Source organism: Phaseolus vulgaris, chromosome 9 (genome assembly GCF_051622355.1).
Source record: "Phaseolus vulgaris cultivar YP4 chromosome 9, ASM5162235v1, whole genome shotgun sequence".
Taxonomy (NCBI): Eukaryota; Viridiplantae; Streptophyta; class Magnoliopsida; order Fabales; family Fabaceae; genus Phaseolus; species Phaseolus vulgaris.
This window is the reverse complement of record NC_143506.1, coordinates 28813298-28828818: the sequence shown is the minus strand read 5'-3', so window position 1 is coordinate 28828818 and position 15521 is coordinate 28813298. Positions and strand designations below refer to the sequence as shown.

The window sequence follows — 15521 nt, the reverse complement described above, 5'->3', positions numbered from 1 at the left end:
AGTGTTGGTGAGATATAAGAGTCTCCCAACAAATCTTCAATAAGATTCAGCATCATACAAAGGAACATCAGTGTTGAACAACAACTTGAGATCCTTCGAAAGAGGAGTATGACATGGTTTACAGCCAAGCATTTCAGAATCAGTCAAAATATCCAAAGCATATTTTCTTTAACAAAGGTGGATCCCATGTTTTGATTGAGCAACTTCTAATCCAAGGAAGTATTTCAATTCCTCTAAATCTTTAATTTTGAAGGTTTTGTTGAGAGCTTGTTTTACTTCTTCAATGTCAGCCAAGGAATTTACAGCAAGAATAACATCATATACATACACAAGCAAAGTGGTGAAAGCAACATATGTTTTCTTAATAAAGAGGGAGTGATCAGATTTAGATTGACTGAAACCAATAGAAATAACAAAAAAAAAGAAAGTTTGGAAAACTATTGTCTGCTAGCTTGCTTTAAACCATATAAGGACTTAGTTAACTTACAAACTTGATTTGATTGGGGCAAAATAAGACCTGAAGGAGGGAGCATGTAGACTTCTTCAATGAGATCTCCATGTAAAAAGGCATTATCTACATCCAATGTTGCGTGGCAGCCAAAGCCAAGAGCAATCTTACAGTTGTTAATTACTGGTGAAAAGGTATCTAAGTAATATATGCCTTCAATTTCTCTGTATCCTTTAGCAACAAGACGGGTTTTATATCTCTCGATGAATCCATCCGACTTGTATTTTATTTTATAAACTCATTTGCAATCAATGGGAACTTTATTATTAGTTAACTTGGTCAAATACCAGGTTTTATTTGCTTGAAGAGCTTCTAATTCCTTTTTCATAGTAGCAATCCATTCAGGAAATTTGCATGCCTCCTCATAATTTTTGGGTTCAATATAAGATGAAATAGCCATGATAAAATGTAAGTGTCTATTAGATAATGAACTATAAGATAAAACAAAAGAAATGAGATATCTAGTTTTACCTTTTAAATCCATTTGAGCAGAGTTATTGATACTGTGATGGCAATCATTCAGAAAATTCGAAGGTTTTATGATTTTGTTGGACCGTCTAAGACAATCAGCATCAACATTCCCATCTTGATCAGTTTCGGTACTAGTAGCATGATTATCTTGATCAATATTGTAGTTTTCTGGATTCTGTAGTGATTTATCATTGTTTTCTGAATTCTACAGTGGTCTATCACAATTTTCTGGATTTTGCAGTGGTCTATTACTGCAGTTCATATCAACACTATAGTGACCTGTCTCAATTTCCCCAATTTGAATTCTACTCCTAGTATTGTATTTGGTTGGCTTAAGCAAAAAACTAAAATCATGATCTTTGACATAATTCTCGTGATGAGAAGATGAACCTTCAACGTTGCTATAAGGAAAGACATTCTCATAGAAAATAACATTTCTATTGACAAATATTTATTGGTTAAACATATCAAGAACTACATAACCTTTTACTCCATTTTTATAACCAAGGAAAACGCATTTCCTAGATCTAGAGTCAAGCTTGGTTATGTTATTTTCTAATGTAGAAGCATAACATAAAGATCCAAACATTTAAAGATTCATGTATGTGGGAGGAATATCATGCAATATTTCATAGGGAGATTTTCCATTTAGAGAAATTGAAGGCAATCTATTTATTATATGTACATCACGAGAAACTGCATAACACCAGTAAAGTTTAGGTAATCTAGATTGAAACATTAAACTGCGGGTAACATTCAATATATGTTGATGTTTCCTCTCCACACAAGTCTTTTGATGTAAAATACCAAATATATCATACAACTCATTATACTCAAACTCTTTCCCATTATCAGTCTTAATAACTTTGACAGCATAATCAAATTGATTCTTAACATATGTAATAAAATTTGAAAGCAACGTTCTAGTCTTACTCTTAGACTTCATAAGATAAATCCATGTATGCCTAGTATAGTCGGCAACAACTGTGAGGAAAAACCTATGGTCGTGAACAGAAGTGACAGAAAAAGGGCCTCAAATATCAACATGAATAAGGTCAAAAGCATGGGTAGTTGAAAAATTACTTAATTGGAAAGGAAGCTTATGTTGTTTAGAGAAATGACAAACATCACAAATGTGTTTAGAATCAGTATGTCTGTAAGGAAAACGTTTACACAATATTTCAAGAACCTTATTTGAAGGATGTCCTAGTCTAAAATGTCACATATCATAATCAGTTTTCTTCTAATTTAAAATACTATTCACAAAAGATTGGTTGTAATCAGATAAAACTTGCCAATAGTACAAGCCCTTATTCAATTCAATATGACCAATCATCTTAGAAGTAGCTTTGTCCTGAATCTGACAACTCTTGCAAGACAATATTAGTTGACAATCCAAGTTATCAATTAAACGTTGCACATAAATGAGATTGAAAGTAAAATTAGGTATGTATAGAACATTAAAAATTATGAGATTTTTAGTAAATTTAACAGTGCCCGCATAAGTAGTTGTAACATGAGAATTGTTAAGAAATTTTATGCAAATAGGTTTAATCTTGTAGAATGAAATGAAAAGGCTTTTATCAAAAGTGATATGCCAGTATCACTACATTCATGTGCAATTACAAAAGTATCCCTTAGATCTTTTAAAAACCCTAACGTAGCATACCATGATGACTATTTCTTTCTTCCTTCTCTGCCATTGTTGTGCTCAGAGCAAACAGAGTGCAAGGAGTTGCAGTGCATTGGTTGTTCTTGGTGGTTCATTTTTCGACAACTTGGTGGTGGTTAGGTTGTGCGTGCGGCGACTCTGCATTCGGAGAAGAAGATAAGTAATATTGGGTGTTCCATTTTTTTGGCGTATTTGGAATTCCACAATAGAATTTTTAGGATTCCAAACAAAGCATTCCATAATAAGTCAAAAAATACATTTCGAATCCACCAATCCATAAGTCAAAAATACATTCCAGATCCACCAATTCATAAGTAAAAAAATGCATTCTAGATCCACCAATCCATAAGTCAAAAAATGCTTTCAGAACACCCCCTCATCTGGAATACAAAAACCTTACTTATGGATTAGCCATTTCGTACTTATTTTTGCACCTGTGGATTGCTTGATCCGTAATACAGTCGCGGAACCCGATTTTCAGGAACCTTTAAATCCAATAACCACTCAAACCTCTTCAACAAAACTCAGTTCTTACTTATAAAAGACAACCAAAATTTCAAGACGGGAGCCAACAATCAACCAACAAAAACAAAAGACAATCATGAAAACCATCAACAATGTCTTTTCAAATAAAAATGGCAAGGCTAGTTTTGGAATTTAAAACAATTAGGAGTGCATGAAAAACACTCTTAGTTTGATAAGAAATTCTTTGGCCCATGAAATGAGATATAAACAACACCTATTGATTAAAATCATGCTCACATTTAGGGGGTTACTTTCATTCATGTTTTTATCATTAAACATATGCGAGCTAATAATATATATATATATATATATATATATATATATATATATCACATATGTAACTCATTAATAATAAAAACCAGGTCTAATTATATTTTTATTTTTTGTTTCTGTAATTTTAATAGGTTGATTTTAGTTTGTAAATTTAAAATATTAAAACCACGTTTATATTCAAAATCCACGTTTTGACCACTTTTATAAATTCAAAACCACTTTTAGTTTCCTCTAATTTGTTCTTGATAAATAAGTCCTAATTTAATTATAGGTTGTATTGTGAATGTTAAGAATTTATGTATTATATTATTTTTAATTTTTAATATTATTAAATTATACTTTTATTATATTTTATTAATATTTATATAATACTAGTTTTTTACATATTACTACATCAACATCTTTTTAATTTTAAAAAAATAAATTTAAAATCTAATTTATTTATTTTAATAAATCAAAATTTTAATTGAAAATTCAATCTAAATATTTGAATTTAAATATATAAAAATAAAAATTATTTTTATAAAAATATAAATATAAATATAAATTTAAAATATGATCTAAATATTTAAATTTGGATTACCACTATTACTAAAAATGTTAGAGTCCCAATAAAATATGTTTGGTTGTATGGGTCGATTTGGAAAGTTCATAAAACATATTGAAGTAAAAAAAAAAAAAAAAAAACCTAAATTGAATTGAGTTATTTTTTACCCAACTACTAATTCAGGGCGCAATCTAAATAAGTTTAAGCTTAACCAACTCCACTTATAGATCGAATCATTTTATAAAACAATAATTATATTTAAAAATTAAATAAGAGTATTAAAAAATTCTTTTATTTGAAAATATACCTGTATCATAATGTATATATCAAGTCATCATATTTAAAACTGAAATTCATTTCATTAATATTACTTAAACGTGAAAAATAATTTTTTAATTTTTTTGTGGCAGCTTCTTCCTGCACCTCTACAAATTTCTTCCTACACCTCCTCACTTTCTGAAAAGACTGTTTTGCTCCTTTAAAAATGACTTTCGAATTGTTTTTTCTGAAATATTTCTGGAACGTTTTTTTTTTAACATATTTTATGAATATCAGATTTATAAATCTGGAAATAAAAAATATATATTCTAGAAAAAATTTCCAAAATAATTTTTTGTAAACGAATTTTCTATTCCAAAAATATATTTTACTTAAGAAACTACTGGAAATACTTAAAACGGTAAAGGATAATTTTAATATTTTCAAATAATATAGGTGCAGGAAGAAATGTGTAAAAGAAACACCTTTTTATTATGTTTTACAATCGGCCAAAATTATTTGTTGGTCTGAGGGCTAGACAATATCAAAAAAAAAATTATAGCGTATTTAGAAAATGAATCAACACAAATTTATTAAGTAATCCAACCTTTTGACACCTCTATTTAGAATCATGATTCCTATAAATCATAAATATCAAGAATTAGATTCCTAGAAATAATATTCAAAAATATTTCTAAAAAGTTTATGGAAATAAAATGGTACTGCATTATTTTTATTGAGGTTTTTAATTGTTTAGTGCATTAAATTTTTTAATAAGTGTAATAAAATAATATTTATACAGTAAAATATTATTTTCTTAAGAAAAGATAAATTTTCACCTCAGAATGATTTTGTGAAAAAATTGAAAAAAAAAAATTATCGAACAACATTACTTGTTGAAAATGTTATTTTTTAAAAGCTAAAAATCAAAATTATTGAAAAACGAAAAATTTCCATAAACAAAGTCCCTTAAAAGAAATAATTTCATTTCCTTATACTACCATCTAATAATGCATACTAATTAATATAACTAAATATTTTAAATATTAATGTTTAAAAAAATTTCTATTTGGTTGACATTAATAATATTTTTTTAGTGAAAGACCACAAATATTCTTTGTGAAAGATGATATTATTCAAATTTGTAAAGATAAAGTAAAAAAAGAAAACTATTTAACATAACAACATATATCTAGAATGTGGTCCTAAGATAACTAGTTCAGTTGAAATAAATAAGTACTTAGTGGAATTCGTAGTAAAATCAATCTAAAAGGAAAAGTTGAACAATTTTCAAAATTAATAAATGTAAGTGCTTAAACTTCAATTAAATAATAAAAAATAATTTAAGTTAATAAAAAATAATTTAAGTTAATAAAAAATAATTTAAGTCAATAATGATACTGTAAGATGCTAATTAAATCAGCCTGTGGGGCCTATCCGAAAATAACTCAATAAACTATCTCTTACTCCCTCAGTGTCATCATAGACAATCACGTTGACTTACAAAATTTGGAGAAACCATGATTTTTAAATATATTTTTTATAATATTCAGATGAAATATTTATTAATTTGTTATCTTTTTATCTTTAATAAAATATTATTTAAGACAAAACTCAGTATTTCTTAAACTATTGACATACTAGTAAGGTTATTAAGTTAAAACTTACTAAACATATATGTTATATTTGAAAAAAGAAAAAGAAAACATATAACATCATGTAACACAATTTTACATATTTCAAATATGTAGATGTAAATTTGATGTGTATGAGAAAAAAAAACATTTATCAAAATAAATAGTTCATCAAATGAAGCATCTTATTTTTTTTAATAAATAGAGATTTTCTATTAAAAAAATTAATATATAAAAAAAGTAAATTAAACTAAAAAGAATATTTAAAAAATAATCAAACTCAAGTTACTTCACATTTACAAACTACGATTATAAAAAAATCATTAAATAACAACTAAATTTAAAAATAAAAAATAATTAATCACTATATTAATTAAATTAAATATAATATTAAAATCTAAAAAATTATTTGTATTTAAAATATTTTTATTATTGATATAAATTTATAAATTAATTTCTAAAATTTTAACTATTAATATTTTATATTTTAAATTAATCTCTAAAATATCAATCAAAACTAATGTAAAATATAAAATAATAAATAAGTAATAATTATATATTAATTAAAAAAATTATAAATTTTTATTTATACTAAAATTATTTTATAGTCCGAGTGGCACATTAAAACTAAATCAGGCATGTCTTATATAGAACGAGTGACACATTGAAACTAAATCAGCCATGATGTTTACAACACCAACCAAGATTAAACAAGCAAATCTTCAAAACCCATGTTATCAGCACATGCTACCCCATTCTCCTTATAAACTGGTCTCAGTTTTTATTTTATTAGAAACTTCTAACCAATATATATCCATAATATACATTTTCTCAAAGAAGTTCTGATTAGCTTCTAAAGAAGTTCTATTAGCTTCTAAGAAGTTGTGATTAGCTTCTAAGAAGTTGATACTTAGTGGCAGCACTAGAAAAAGAAAGCTTTTGTCGAAAAAGGTTGGTTCATGGAAATGGATAGATGGTATGTAATGTAGAAGAGAAGATGAGTTTCCACCACTGATTTAAAAGCAGAGAATAAGAAAGGAAAGAGAATGAAGTTTGTCTGCCACTTTAGGTGAAGAGAGTGGAAACCTAAAACACTCACAAGTGGGTTTGCATGTTCACTTACAACTCAACATGCCAAGCCATCTATACAACATTCACTATGAATCCTTAATTCCCACTAACATCACATGATAATGTACGATCCTTTTCTAGCTTGCAATTCCTACTATATTCTAACCATCCAAATGGTATATTATAACATCATTTATCTTTATGGTATGTCGGAAACAATTCTTTATGAGAATTTTCAAGAGAAAAAAAAAGGAAATGGATTATTTTATATAAATTAAAATTAACTTATACATAAGTTAATTTGAGAAGTTCTTTGATAAATTTTACTATTTTTTTATTTTTTAACTTGTATGTAAACTTTATTTTAACTTGTGAAAAAAAAAATTTATTTTTTATTTTTTAACTTGTATGTAAACTTTATTTTAACTTGTGAAAAAAAAAACATTTTTTTTTATTTTTTCTATAAGGTCTTATAGAATAGTTTGTTCAAACATCTTTAAACAATAAAGTTAAAAAATTTAAATGTACAGTTTGGATAATGATTCTTGTCTCTTCCAATGCAATCCTTTTCTCTTTAGAAATTTATCACTTTTTTGAAAAACATATCTGAGCTTTTATATTATTCTTCCAATGATTTTATTTTTTCAACAAAATTGATATTGTACCCATATATTTTAATCTATGGATAATTTAACAAAAACACCATTTACCTTCAAATGGTTACATACGCAATTTTGTTTTTATGTAATTTCAAATTGTCTACTAGTTATATTTATGGATACAATAATTAATAATATTTATTTATTGTTATTTTTCTTTAACTAGTTTTTTTTAAAACCCTAACACCTAGCATTGTCATTCATCCTAACACCTAGCATTGTCATTCACGATTCCAGTTCTCTTTTCTCTTTACTACTATTGTACCTCTTTTCCCCATTCGTTATTAAAGCAAAAATGACTTTTCATATTATTAGATACAAATCTAAATCTAAATATGAAAATTTTGTTGTAAAAAATTATAATTTTGATAATAACAAATAATATCATGTTTAATATTTTTTTAGTATGTATGGAATAGGTAATATTAATTTGTAAGTCTGAAGGACTAAACAAAAACACTAGAGGCATGTTTAATAAGATTAGACAAAGTCTTCAAAAGAAACAATAAAGCAAACACATGAAGACTAGACTAAGTCTACAAAGAAGTGTTGGACTAATAGACATGAAGACTATATACAAGTCTAACAAAGCATTAGATACATGCGAGAGTAGATTAAGTATATAAAAAACAACGCCAAAAGCAAGTGAACAAAGATCAAACGAAGTTATAAAATAGCATTAAAGAGAACAAACATTCAAGGAGTAGACAAAACCTTGTGTGACAAGACTAGACACTAATTCACACTTATAGGTGGAACAAGTCGCAATCATAAAATGCAAGTAGATGAAGCTAACATGTTAAACTCGAAAGACACATTTGTTAGTGTGAGAACATCTATCTTTGAAGCAATTTGACTCACTTTCTAAAAATGATTCTAACATGAGCACACCATTTTATGAGTTTATATACTCAATTTGGAACGATAAGAAATATAGAGGAAGATAAAGGGAAAAAATATGATACGTCATGCACATTGAGAGTAACAATGAAAGTTATCAGTGAAAAGTTAAACATGTTCTATGAAGTTATTCTCTTGAGCAAGGAGTTATTTGAAATATGGAATACTCTTACAATCACATATAAGGGTTACATTAAGGTAAAAAAGAACCAACTTAGTCTATTTACTTGAGAGTGTAAGCTTTTCAATATAGAAGAGAACAAGAACAAGCAAAGTATGTTCAGTGGGTTCCAAACCATATTAAATGAACTTTACTCATTAGGGAAACATTATGACACATGTGATTATGTTAAAAAGTTTTATACAACTTGCATATACAATGGAGACGACAAGTGACAACCTTATGTACATCCAAGGGACTAAGCAAGATGCACCTAGAAGATCTCAATGATGTTCTTAAAGTGCAAAAGTTGATGTTGTGCTAAGTGTCTAATTTCAGTAATATTTCATATTAAAAAATAAGCACTTATGAGGATTTATTTCTAATTTACATATAAAATAATCCTTAATTTATGAATTTATACATTTTTTACATTTTTTATGAGTTTTATTTGAATAACAACATTTTATTTCCAAATTTGGTGTTAATTGCAGACTTTTAGGGACGATTGAAGATTTGGAGTAAAGGAGAATAATTTGAGTTAAAAAGAGAAAGGTCCCAAAATGGAAAAAGATGCAAAGAAAGATTGGGTTTTTTTTTATGTTTTTATCACTTAGCTCATTAGCGCGACACAAGAAGCGACCTAACCTAGAAAACTAGGATAAATAGGGGGCTAGAGGCTCAACCCTAGTGCGCCAAATTGAGAGGAAAATACCATAGAGTGAATTGTAACCCAATTGGGAGAATGGAAGGTGCTAGAAGTATACGTGACTAATTCTACCATTTGGGATTGAGTGTAATCTGCTCGAACTCTTATGTATTGAGGTGATATCTTATATTAAAATATTCAGTTCTTGATTGATTATTGGTATTGTTGTTTTACTTTTAAAGTATTTTTAGGGTTCTGACCTAAATAACAATACTTAACATATTTGAGTGTTAGGAATATACTTAAAATGTTAATTGCTATTAAACGCCTGAGCTTTGTTCTAAGTTGTTCTTATAATTATGCAAGGGATCGATAGTTAGGGGACATTCTTAAGAATTTTATATGCGATGAATTGATATAAATAATTTTTATACGGGCATCAATTTCAATAAAAGAACTTAATATTGACATGTTAATCAGAATACATGAGAGTGAGAGAGATGAAACCTAATCCCTATTTTTCCAACTAGAAACAACCAATTCTTTGTTTGTTTTCTTATTGATCATTGTCAACACAACCACTTTCAACACACTTTTAATTGTTTTGTTCTATATTTAGCGATTATTGTACTTGATAATTCATTGTTCCTTTTGGGATCGATATCTGTCCTTATGAACAATTATTACTTCTGACAAAGCGGTGCACTTGCCGTAAAAAGTCATCAGGTTGCAACAAGAATAAAATGTAAAAAAAAAAAAAACATAACACTACAAGAAAATCATCAAATTGCAACTAATTTTAGAGACCAAAATAATTAGTTATTATTGGATTAAATTAGAGACAATTTTAGAGACTAAAAATTATTGGTATCTAAAGTAATTTCTATTATTAATAGAAATTTATAAAATAGTTTTTAAAATGATATCTAACAATTAGCTATCAAGGTTTTAATTACTAATATTTTAGATTATAAATTGGTCTCAATTAGTCTTTCAGAGACTAATTTAGAATCTAAAATATTAGTAGCTAAAACTTTGGTAGCTAATTTAGATACCAATTTAGAAATCATTTTAGAAATTTTTATTAATAATAGAAACCACTTTAGATACCAATAATTTGTTAGTATCTTAAACAGTATCTAATTTAGTTAATATAATGATTAATTACTTTTGGTCTTCCACATCAATTAATTTACGCCAAACCCAAATGCAACTGATAAAAGAAAAATGTGTGTGGTACTTTTGTAATTAAATCCTACTTGTTTACGTCAAACCTAAGGTGGTCTGACATAAAAGGCTTTTAAAACCTTATGTGTGCCTATTCTTCTCCCTCACAAACGACGGTTCCCATTGTGATTTTGGTTTTCTCTACGACAGCGACTCTGACAACGTCGTGGAGGTTCCTTTGATGATTTGAACAATGGTTTTGTTGGTTCCTTGAGACTAGTTTTGCATATTGGTCATTTCTATTTGATCGGATTGAGTTTTTGTATTTTATTAAGGTTAGTGGTCTAAAACCCTCATTTAAAGAATTATTATGCATTTGGTTTTCACTTGCATTTTGATTTATAGTTGTTTAAAAAGTACTTGATGTTGGATAGGTTGAGAAAACTTCAAATGGGTATAGTTGAATAATACTTTATATTTTGTTTATGTTTGTATATTTGGATTAATTATGGTCAATTTTGGTTGGAATGGTGGGAAAATGTAAATTATGGTTTAAGTAGTCGAAGTTCAACATATATGAAACTAGTTGGGAATGCTATTTTGACTAGGAAAAAATGAAATAAAAGTTTATAGTGTTTTTAGATGGGAAAATGACTTCATAGTCCACCCATATCATTGCTAAGAAATGTAAGTATAAATGCACTTGCTATCATTTTCATTTCTCCTTGTTTTTAAGTGAAATAATATTCTTCATGTTTAATTATTGTTTATATATGGCATGATTCCTTAGTTAAGAAGAAAACATAGGGTTCATTTGTTTCCAAAGGATATTTTGATGACAATCATAGGAAGACAGAGCACCCAAGACATGTGTGTGGTACTGGTTGTTCATGGGGACTCCGAGATTAGTTCGACCATCACGGAGAACCTCCAACTCTTCTAAGCAGGATGCCTTGCAAATGATGGAAATATAGTTTGAAAATAAACTAAAGAAGATTTGCCAATCCTTATAGTAAGATTTTGATGAGAAGTTAGAGTCCATTAGTTCTCAACAATAGACTTAGGAAACACCTACAATTTTTAAGGATGTTTGAGTGAGAACGAAAGGGAGTTATGTTTTTGTAACTACAAATCGCTCAGGGGGATCATACTCACACTAATGAACAATACTAGTGAGAGATATATGTTGAAGATAATCCCCCATGTCTAGTCGCATTTGGACAACAAATAGAGGGAGGATTAATCATCCATGGTGTCCCTTTATGCAAGTGGTGGTCGAGATGTTACTACTCGAGTGCCTCTACCCAACATAAAGGTCCAATTTTGGGGTGAGGCTTTAGCACATTTTTTGGCTCGACCTAAAAATCTAGTCAGGCTAATCTCAACACGATCTCAAGTATTAAATTGTCTTATTTTTTGTTTATTTATTATTGTTATATAACCTTCAATATTGAACTAACATTTTATCTTTGTTTAGGATTATGTTTGTCATGGTAAGTAGGTTATAAAAGAACCTACTAGTGATTGCGATTACATGGTAAAAGTTGAGGATGATCCAATACCTCAGTTTCTAACCATGTTACCTAAGTTGGGGAGGAAATCATTGCAGCTACATTGGGATAACAGAGTATTTGGCATTTATAGTACTTTTGTTCCTCTGTACATCTCCTTACCAGACGCAATGGAGGTTGTTGGGGGAACCTCTATGTTCAACAGTTCATTGATACAACTATGGATCATGAAAGTCATTCCATGTTGTCTATGGTTTCCATATAATAATTACATTTGACTTATAATTCATTGAGTTAGGTACATGCAAATTGAGTGAGGACCAAGATAAATAAAAAATATATGAATTTCTTAAGCCTCAATCCATCCAAAAATATGGGAACACAAAGGTCCAAATCCAACAATATATGCAAACATGGATGAGTGACTCCAAAAACATATTTACATGGCTTCATACATTAAGGGTTATAGTATTCTAACTTTCATTTTTATAAATTATGGTAAGTATATAACTAACTTTTTTTCATTCACTGTAGGGTCCATTGACTGCAATTATTCCTTAGGGTTACACAATAGTGTAGTTTTGTTCTTTTGAAAAAAAACAAGAAATGTAAAGTTAAAATTGTACCTTTTTCATTACATAGAATGTATTTGAAATATATCTCTACTTTAATTAGATTTGTGGCTAGCACAAACATTTTAAGTGGAAGGAGTAGAACAAGGTCACTACAATTCATCTTTTCTAAGATTAGGCATCATTTAATACTTATAATAATTATTTTATGTCCAAGATGTATACAAAAAAAATACTTCTTTCTCATTTTATTGTACTAGACAAGCAAATCCATTCAAATGTGGCTACTCATAATGTATTGGATGAAAGTCATTAGTTGAGCGTATTAAGGAAATAATAATTATCAAATTATATGCAATTATTGTATGCAATATTGTATGATATTGTACGATATTGTACCCAATTATATGCAATTAATTTAATAATTATATAGAATCTCATTATTAGTATCCCTACCTAATTAGATTGTAATTTGGAGAGAGAAACCCCTATATATTTCCTATACATGAAGTGATGTAACCATACACATAAGAGGATAAGAAACATTTATTCTTCTTACCCTTTTTTTTTTCATTTTCTTATAGAGCGGGTATCATTGACTCTTGGTGATAACACATCTAAAGATAAGATAATTTATACTTTACCTTTATCATCATAGTATAATCAAGTAGGTGAAATGTTTTAGGTCTTTTATGATGAATCTTCCTTGTTTCATGATGATATCCAAAAACTCAAAGAACGAAGGACTATTTTCCTTCTCCAGCATAAATAATATACTTTTATTTTCTTATTTTAAAAAAAAGTTAGATTAGATAATTTTGTATAAAATTTTTAGTTGAAACTATTATATGCAATATTTATTTCGAATTTTCGATATTTTAAATTTTGTTTTAATCTAAAACCAATATAATTTATAAAAAAAATGTCTCAAATTTATGTAGAATAATGTACTCTCTAACCGATTTAATGATTATTATTTTTTTTATAAAATAGAGTTTATAAACATCATAATATACGTCACAAAATATATTCTAACTACCAAAAATTTGTCACCTTTTGTGACTACTTTATCATTAAAAAATATAGTTACTGAAAGAACATTTAGTTTCCCTCTCTAAAATGTGTGCCCACGTATTTTCATGAAATATTTCAACCATAGATGCTAAAACTATCACATAAGTTAACCAAAGACAGCTGTATGAACTCTAGTTCTTGACGAGTTTTATTTACAAACATAGGAGTTTAAATTTAAAATCAATTAATTTCAAAAGTAAGTTCCGTAATTTCGTGGAAACAAGAATAACGATATTTCCAACTAAGATTACATCCTTTCGTATATGACCTATAATGTGTTCACATTTACTTCACAATTGTAATCATAAGGAAGCCAAAAGCATTAAGATTGTGAAAATGACCTTACACTTCAGTCAATAAGGCAGAAGATATATACCTCAGTTCTCACTCTCATTCACTTGAAGGAAAGTAATATATTCTGGAAAAGTTTGATTCAGTGCTTGACTAATCCTCCTTGGTACCTTTCAAAACCAATTACATTTTCCAATCCTTAATATTTTTTCCTTCTCTACATTCTATTAACCTTTTGACCTGTCTCATTTTGTGTCAATCAAGGAAAGATAAAAAGACAAAAATACCTCGACAATTTAGCCCCTTGTTTTGGAACTTTGTCGGTTCCAAACTGCATTCAGAAATTCTGTATATAATACAGTAAAAAGAAAAAGAAAGAAAACTGTGATAAGAAAAAAAAAAATTGTATATGCGTGTTACATGTTTTGGCTTCTCAATTTTATACACAAAGACTGACGTATCCAGTATAAGAATATGAATTTTATGGTAGAAGACATATTAACTACAACAAAATAAAATCATAAAATAAAAATCAAGTTTAAAATAATTAATTGATACAATAATTAAATTAAAAATATTTTAAAAATTAAAATAAATTAATTTTTAAATTAGTTTTTATGATTATAAATAATTTTTAAATTAATATTTAATTAACTATCAAAATTTTAACTATCAATTATTTAAATTATAAATTTGATAAAAAAATATTTAATAACTAATTAAATACCGATTTAGAAATAATTTAATAATAATAAAAATTAATTTAAGAATATTTTTTTTTTTAATTTTTAAAATAATCTTTAATTTAATTATTATAACAATTCATTATTTTTTATCTTTAAAATTAATTTTTATTAATAATTATTATAATATTTTTTTTATGCATGAATTTTCACATCACTCTCCCACGTCATGAAAATAAAATAAAAAACCAAAAATATGATGTAAAAAATTGACAATGGTAAAATGCTTTTTCAGTCTAGTGCTTTTATTTAAAATTAATTTTTCATAATCCAAACTTTAAATTTTAATTAAAAAAATCATTGAAATGAGCTTTTTTTAAAAAAAATTACACGTGTAAATTAAAATGTTAAAATAATTAAATTTTTTATAACATAAATATTATAAAATTATAATACAATTCACAATAAAAATCTATTTTTTATTAAAAAAAAACACAAGCCCATCTCAATAGTTTACAAGAAATAAAAATTAAGTTTAAAATAAAAATCAATTTTACGTAACAATATATAAAAAAAAAACATATTTAATCCTAAAAAATAAAACAAATCACTAAGAGATGATCCAAATTTATAAATGTAATTAAAGTAAACAGCTCATGCATTAAGAACATAAAATCTGTTTACATTAACGACTAATTAAAAATTAATACCCGCAATAATTATTAATTCTTACAAAATAATTTTTAAATAATTAATTATGCACAGAGTTTATGCTTATAAGAGTGAAAATGTTAAGAATTTAATCTTATATGTAAATAAGTTTGGCGTAAAAGGAGTTATTTTTCAGACAAACCCCATTCCAAAAGCCCTGCTAAGTTATCTGTGAGATACTTCTT

The 15521-nt window shown here is 27.1% G+C and overlaps 1 pseudogene; it reads left to right on the top strand.

Annotated features, from left to right (window-relative positions):
* Nucleotides 1-1016: 1016 nt before the first annotated feature.
* On the top strand, nucleotides 1017-12598 carry LOC150025245 (uncharacterized; annotated as a pseudogene).
* Nucleotides 12599-15521: the final 2923 nt, after the last annotated feature.